We start from the raw sequence: 8,317 nt of genomic DNA, 5'->3' as shown, positions 1-8,317 counted from the left end.
ATACTTTAGTTGAAATGATTAATTTATAAATTTCTATTTAAGAGACAAAGCCGAAATGTTTTGTTCACAAGGACGACGCAAGGTTGCTTCGGACATACAATTATATTAGAAGGAATAAACACTGCGGTGACTACAGAAGCTATGAAATGCGTGACATGTGTCCACGGTTGCTAATAAAGACGACACCAGCTGTGCAATTGAATGACAACAATGAAACTGTGTTCAGGGCCGGAACTCGAACCCGGGTTTGCTGCTTACCGGGAGCGATCGCCTTCCCATTAGGCTATCTGAGCACGACATACGGCCAGACGCAAGCGTCCGTATGTCGTGAACGATCTGTCTATAAGCTTCTCTCGTGCATCCATTCTGTATAATCTCGTACAAGTTAGACGTTTTAATTGGGAATCGCTTGCCCAGTGTCGACCCATAAATATGATATTGCAGTGCTTGTGTTGTTCAGGTATGATGCAATGTTGCTTCGGAAATAGCATATTAGCATTGCGTTATGACACCATTAGATATTTTTCCTGAGTCCAGTTGTAAGCATGAGTTTGAAACAACCCCTATTGTCCCTTAGCCTTGTTTTAAAAAAAAGGTCCAGCTTTTAGTCGTTTCCGCCGGTTTACCAACTGCGAAGTGGAATTAAAGCAGTGTGCGCACATTGTCCGTTACACCTGACACATAAACGGAAGTCACGGCGGTACTAGTGGCGACAGCGGCTGCTCCTAAACAGGAGTGAAAGACCAGCTGCTGTCCGCAGTGGCCGTTATTTTACCTCCGTATGTCGGCGCTATTCTGGGCAGATGTGGCAAGGCGTGCGGTACGACCCCAACATGCTGCGATGGCTGTCCCGTGAAATGCTGCAATCGGCATGGAACCTGAGTCGAGCCGGGTGCAAAGTGTCTAAATGTACTGTGCGGCGCGGCCCGACACAGCTCTTCTAACGCAGGGTAACACTCTCGACACCGATGTTACGGTTGTCAGTACCAGGATCGTCATGGTGCCGTGTGCATGGTTTACCATTACACAACGCACCTCTCCGTTTTTCATTGAGCGCATCAATCTGTAGCTTATCTTACTTTCTTAAACTATACTGAAGAGCCAAAGAAACTGGTACACCTGCTTAATATCGTGTAGGGCCCCCGCGAGCACGCAGCACGACGTAGCATGGACTCGACTAACATCTGAAGCAGTGCTGGATGGAAATGACACCATTAACCCTGCAGGGCTGTCCATGAATCTGTAAGCGTACGAGGAGATCTTTTCTGAATAGCACGTTGCAAGGCATCCCAGATATGCTCAATAATGTTCATGTCTGGGAGTTTGGTGGCCGGCGGAAGTGTTTAAACTCAGAAGAGTGTTCCTGGCAATTCTGGACGTGTGGGGTGTCGCATTGTACTGCTGGAATTGCCCAAGTCCGTCGGAATGCACAATGGACGTGACTGAGTGCAGATGATCAGACATGATGCTTACGTACGTGTCACCAGTCAGAGTCGTATCTAGACATATCAGGGGTCCCTTATCACTCAAACTGTACACGCCCCACACCCTTACAGAACCTCCATCAGCTTGAACAGTCCACTGCTTAAATGCGCTGTCCTTGGATTCTTGAGGTTGTCTCCATACCCGTACACGTCCAGCCAGTCGACACAATTTCGAACGAGACACGTCCAACCAGCCAACAGGTTTCTAGTCATCAACAGTCCAATGTCGATTTTGACGGGTCCAAGCGAAGCGTAAAGCTTTGTGTCGTGCAGTCATCAAGGGTACACGAGTGGACCTTCGTCTCCGAAACCCCATTTCGATGACATATCGTTGAATGGTTCGCACGCTGACACTTTCTGATGGCCCAGCATTTAAATCTGAAGCAATTTGCGGCAGGACTGCACTTCTCTGACGTTGATTAATTCTCTTCGGTCATCGTTGGTCCCGTTCTCACAGCATCTTTTTCCGGTCGCAGTGATGTCGGAGATTTGATGTTTTACCGGTTTTCTGATATTCACGGTACACTCGTGAAATGATCGTACGGGAAAATCCCCTCTTCATCTCTAATTCGGAGATGCTGTGTCAGATCGGTCGTGCGCCGACTATAACATCACGCTGAACCTCACTTAAATCTTGGGAACCTGCCATTGTAGCAGCAGTAACCGACCTGCGCCAGACACTTGTTGTCTTCTATAGGCGTTGCCGACCACAGCACCGCATTCAGCCTGTTTACATGTCTCTGTATTTGAATAGTCATGTCTATACCAGTTTCTTTTGCGCTTTAGTTCAATTTCCAAAACGCTCAATCAATGTTTGCAGCTTTTGGGAATCACTCATTCAATTTTTCGCAAGTTGTTTCTCTCCTCCTCGGCAAACATGTCGTGCAACAGCTGCAAGAGCTTTTTATTTGCGCAATATCTTCGCTTTTGGAATAAGCATAGCCACATCAGTTAAATGATGAGTATTGCAGAAGAATTATCCCGAGCTTTATTAAAGAACCTACTGTCGTCTGTTTATCTTTGACAGTTAATTTCAGTGATCTTTCCATTTCTTGTTTCGTTAATACTCCCCATATAGAGAAGCAAATAACTTCTTCTTCTTCTTCTTCTTCTTTCGATTTCGGCCATCTTTGGACCACGTTCAACAATTCACTTGCCCGGCTTTTTGATCTTTTTTTCTCTCTTCCCAATATTTCCTCATCATTTTCGAGTGGTTCCTCCTCCGCTCTTCCGACCATTTCCTGTTATTATTCTTTAGTTTCGTTTCTTCTGGAAAACACTTAATTTCGTTCACTATTTGTCTAAACTTTTCCCTGTCCCTGATTGACTCACGGGTGACATTAAAATAGGCCAAATCCTTTTTCACCATCTGTATCCATTTATTGTTGGTTTTTTCGTTCCTGTTACTATGTTCAAACACTTTTCTTGTTAGTCTGTTTCCATCCATCCTCGACAGGTGACCATAAAACGTTAGTCTGCGTTTACGCATTGCCTCACTCACTTTCTCAATAGTTTTGTATATTTCCTTATTACTCTTTAGCTTGTACTCTTCTCCAATCTTTCTCGGTCCTAATATTTTTCTCAAAATTTTCCTTTCTTTCTTTTCCATGTTTTCTATTTTCCCTTTTTGTTAAGAGTTAGGCACTCCGATGCATACAGGCATTCTGGTCTAATGACAGTTTTATAATGTCTTAATTTAGCTTGAATCGAAATGTTTTTTTTTGTTAACTTCATTATTAAAAAAATTAAATCTCTTCATCAGGCAGCAGCTGTAAGAGGTATAGGTGAAACTACACAAAACCAATAACGAGAAGAGGCGGACTACCACTGCCTGTTCGTTTCTTTCTGCTGAGCTCCTTCGGTCTGCGTGACCTACAAATACGCTAATTGACAATTGCTGAAAACAATTACGCTAGCTAAGAAGCAATTGACAATTGCTACGGAACAGCCGACAATTGCCACGGAACACACCACCAAAAACAGTAGAAAGAAATTTAGAGGGTGGGACGTCTTAATTGCAGCGAATCGTGCGCACGCGTGCTTTGTATGCATTATTAGTTCATGCAGCTGGGTATCTACCGAACGTTGTCTTGGAACCCATCAGTTCGACATACCATGTGGTACGACAACATGTCTCTTTCATTTGGGTGCTTATGATCGTGGGCGCCTCGAAGCAGGTCAATGTGCCAGTACTGTGGACACAGTAACAAGTGTTTCCAAAAGTGTCATCTCGCGATTTGAGAAGGTCGCTGAATGCGAAAATGCAATGCGAAGGCATGCTGGTGGTCGTAGAAGGATCACCACACAGTAGGAGGATGATATATTTCACTAGTGGCGAAAAGGAACAGACATCCACTCCTAGGCAGACGGCCGCAAATCTTGCAGCCGCCACCTGCACACGTGTCTCTACCAGAATCCTTTCGCGGTGATTAAATAAGGCTGGTTTGTATGATCGGAACCCGGTTAAATGCATTCTACTTCATTGACGCCATCGTCAAAAAAGAGTACGTTGGTGTAGGGAACATGTTGGCTGGCGTCGGCAACAGTGGTCCAGAGTAATGTTCTCCGACGAGTCCCGCATCACTATGGCAACTGATTGTGGCCAGCAATTAGTGTTAAGAGAGAGAAAAACACGTTACACACCACAGAATGTTCATGAAAGTCATCGGTACGACCTAGGCGTTACGCTGTTGGTGGGCATTATGCACAATGGCCGAACACACTGCATATCTTTGTGCGAGTTGCCATTACAGCCCATTGGTATTGCAGGGAGGTTATTCTATATCTTGCCCTTCTGTTTAGGTCCAGACTTTGTGCTTATGCACGAAAATCTCATCCCACAGTGGACCGCTGAGGTAGCGGACACACTGGTAAGTTAAGATACTGAACTTATGGAATGATCTGAATACTCGCCGGACCTAAACCCTATGTGCCACGCATGGGCAGACGTGTTTCTGAACGAACACCGCCGCTTCGAACCGTGCAAGAACCGATAAACCCCTTGAGAGATAAGTGTGACAACACCCCCCCTCCCCCATGAGAATTCCACAACAGTTTTGGAACAGTTTGACAAACAGGTGAAAAACTTGCATTGGTGTCCGAGGACAGCATATTCCTTGCCGAGAGTTCGATATCCACATTTCTGCTGGGAGTCTGACCTGTGTCGAACACGAACGTTATGAACGTCTGTTATCCTTTTTTCCATGTGGTGAAATATCTACCACTTGTCGTTTTAAATATACCGATTTACCTCTACTGTGTATGTACGTACTGTGTTTCATGTTGTCCATCACTACCTGTGATTATTCCTGTGTAACAATGCTTCTGCCGGCCGCGGTGGTCTAGAGGTTCTAGGCGCTCAGTCCGGAACCGCGCGACTACTACGTTCGCAGGTTCGAATCCTGCCTCGAGCATGGATGTGTGTGATGTCCTTAGGTTAGTTAGGTTTAAGTAGTTCTAAGTTCTAGGGGACTGATGACCACAGATGTTAAGTCCCATAGTGCTCAAAGCCATTTGAAAAATGCTTCTGTCCCTTTGCAGCTGTCAAGCAGTGCAAAATACTGACAGATGACCTCCTCATCTCTCCACTGACACTATACGATACAATGAAGAGTTGGGACAAACAATGGTAGTCACGTGTCAATCTAACTGAGACGTCAGAAATTGTTCTACGTATCTCAGAAAACGTCGAAAGAAGTTGGGAATGCCACCTTGTACGAGTATTGTGTTTAAGCTATATTCCTCTACTGCAGCGCTGTTGTCCGCAGTGGAGCAGTGGAACTAAACTGAGGAAAAAATTGGTGGGGGGAGGGAAGGGCTGCGGAATGATAAAAAGCATATGGATGTAATTTTTTTTTTAAAGTTACGAACTTTATCTATTTCTCGTCAAGTCAAAACTGAGTTTACTACTGAATGTGGCGATAACTGTTTCCAAATTACACTCAGTCCCACATTATTTCTTTCTTCTTTTATCCTCCTCTGCGTTACCACGAATGACATTTAACTACCTCCATTTGTGTTGGAAAAGCAGAACATGCGGGAGGCTTAGTCGTATTCTGCCACTTTAATGTAGAACACAGACACGATATCTCACGTACATAACGTTGCCCCAGTCCAGATGTAGAGCTCTGGTCGCGAGTTCTTTGCCCTCGGAGAGAGGATTTAAAATAACTAGTGAAGTGGCTAACGTTTTCAGTTCTACTGAATGACCTGATAAGTTCGAAACTAGGGATACCAATATTTTTCAGTGATACCACATGGAGCAGATAAAGCTAAAAACTGCTAATAAGTTGTTTTTCTTATGCTTGATTACAAAGTTACACGTTTTAAATCTCATATTAGAATCAATCAAAGTCCTATTACATTTCGTGTAGAGTACATGTTCACAAAATATATCCATTGCTACCCTAGTCTTCTTTTTCTTGCACGCAGAGTCGCATTATTTGAATGCATTACTATGTGGGCCGCATCAAAGATTGGAATTGAGCTGCCATTAATGGGAAACATACCGTTCAGCCCCTCTCATCAGACTGACTAAACAGCTCGAATCACTTTGTTTCGGAACCCGCTTTTGGCGGTAGCCGAAGAAGCGCGAAGTGCTTCGTCTGAATATCGTTATTCCAATGTTATAGAAAATTGTTACAAAAATTGAATGTGACATAAGTGAACTGAACTTCGCTATTGAGCTTGACATAAAATAAAACCTGAATTACATTTCATCAAATATTAATAAATGAATCTGACAAATTTGGCGCTTTGCCTTCTGTGCCGGCATCCATTCAAGATCTTCTACTAAACTGGCGTAATTTCTCACAATTTACTGTATTTCTCTCTGCTAGTCTCTTACGTCAAGCCGCATCAGCTGTAATTTCAGCCAAATATTGGGAGGGAATCTTATGGCTCTAATGCCGGGAATATTACACTTCGTTCTATTTCATATTTGTGTACCAGGCCGGGACTCAAAACCATGACTCTTGTTTCATGCGGAAAATGCACTTACTGGCTGATTTGCGCAGTAACGACTGTTGTGCGGCATCCATAGCGTCAGCTGTACCTGAAGATCTCTCGTGTTCCAGATTTCTGTGAAAATTTCATATACACCTCGTTGAAGCAGCAACAAAGGACAGCAGGAAAGAAGTATTACGAGAGTGGAAAACTCGGGTCATCAGTCTTGCCTCGATAACACAGTTCGTAATTGCATTTCCGTAGAGAGTAACCGACCTCGTTCGGGAGCTTGTCTGCAAACGGTTTTAATTCCGTCAGGACATTTCAAAGAAGTGCACACTGCATCATAGCGTGAAAAATTCACTCTGCAAACTTTAACGTATTCTTGCAGAGAGGTGTAAGGAACAGGGAGCCAGCCTCGAGTGTGTGGCATACCTCCTGTTGATGGAGCCTGATTTAGGAGGAGTCCTTAGGTTCATCAACAGCCCATTCGAACTTGAATGCACCTAGCCATCGCTCCAAGTACACACTACACAAAGCCTCTTAAAATATACATGCCTTAGTAATTTGTTAACTATCTCATTTAACTAGCCCTGGATATTCTTTCCAGGTATCGGAATTTGTGCTCAGGGTAGGGAGAGTTTTGAACTAAAGCGACTACAAAAAATTGCAGACAACACAGATTTCACAAAAATCGCTCCAGGCAAATGCCAGGATAGTTCCTTTGAAAGGGCACGGCCGACTTCCTTCTCCATCCTTCCCTAATCCGATGAGACCTATGACCTCGCTGTCTGGTCTCCTTCCACAAACAACCCCAACCCCCCCCCCCCCTCATTTCACAATACTTTCTGAAAACGTGACGTCACTATGACGTCACACCCAATGCCGACAGCCGTAGAACTGTTATCGACTTTCGTGATCGTTCTATGCGAGCCTTCCTCCTATGGGTAACCGCTCATACATGTCGTTATGGGCGGAAACGACATTTTCTTGTAGGAAGACTTGCGAAAAGAGTTTTACCTGAGGAATATTTGTGACATAGGAGGATGCGAATGTTATTGATCATCATTTCACTCGCAGAAGTGCAAGCTGCCGCATTAGGTTCCCGCTTAACCACACTTCGAAATCGCCACATATTCGGAAATAAAGAGCCAAATGTTTCTTTCGTCTTTCGTTGTGTAATCAGATGAATATGTTAAATAACATCGAATATTGCACAACATACTTGCATTACATTCATAATAAAGTCCCAGAATGTGTTAACAACGCTAAGATGAAGAAAAATATTATCATGTAGTGGAATGCGAACCTGAGTCCTTCGACTACGTTATTTTTTAAAAAAACAAAAAAGAAAAGGTGTGGCTTTATCATACGGTATTTGTCTCATGTCTCGCTGATCATAGTACGTCTTGAAGGCTCATATCGTTGATGCATTATGAAGTTCAAAAATGGTTCAAATGGCTCTAAGCGCTTTGGGACTTAACTTCTGAGGCATCAGTCCCCTAGAACTTAGAACTAATTAAACCTAACTAAACGAAGGACATCACACATCCATGTCCGAGGCAGGATTCGAACCTGCGACCGTAGCGGTCGTGCGGTTCCAGTCTGTAGCGTCTAGAACCGCTCGGCCACGCCGGCCGGCCAATATTAAGTGACATTCAGTCTAACGGGTGACGTGTTTATGGAACATTTCAAAGCGCTGTTACCCTGAAACAGCATACTGGAAGTTAGAATACAAAATAGCTAAATACGCCAAAATAAATATGGCGCTTGCCGCATAGATTGTCGATACTGCGTGTGACGTCCCAAAGACGTCATGTTTGCAGGAAGTCTTGTGGGATGACAGTTACTCAAAAATTTCCACATTCACGGAACCGATACCTCTTCCT

The sequence above is a fragment of the Schistocerca serialis genome, chromosome 1, assembly GCF_023864345.2.
Source record: "Schistocerca serialis cubense isolate TAMUIC-IGC-003099 chromosome 1, iqSchSeri2.2, whole genome shotgun sequence".
In the NCBI taxonomy this organism is placed as follows: domain Eukaryota; kingdom Metazoa; phylum Arthropoda; class Insecta; order Orthoptera; family Acrididae; genus Schistocerca; species Schistocerca serialis.
Note: the sequence above shows the minus strand (reverse complement) of the source record.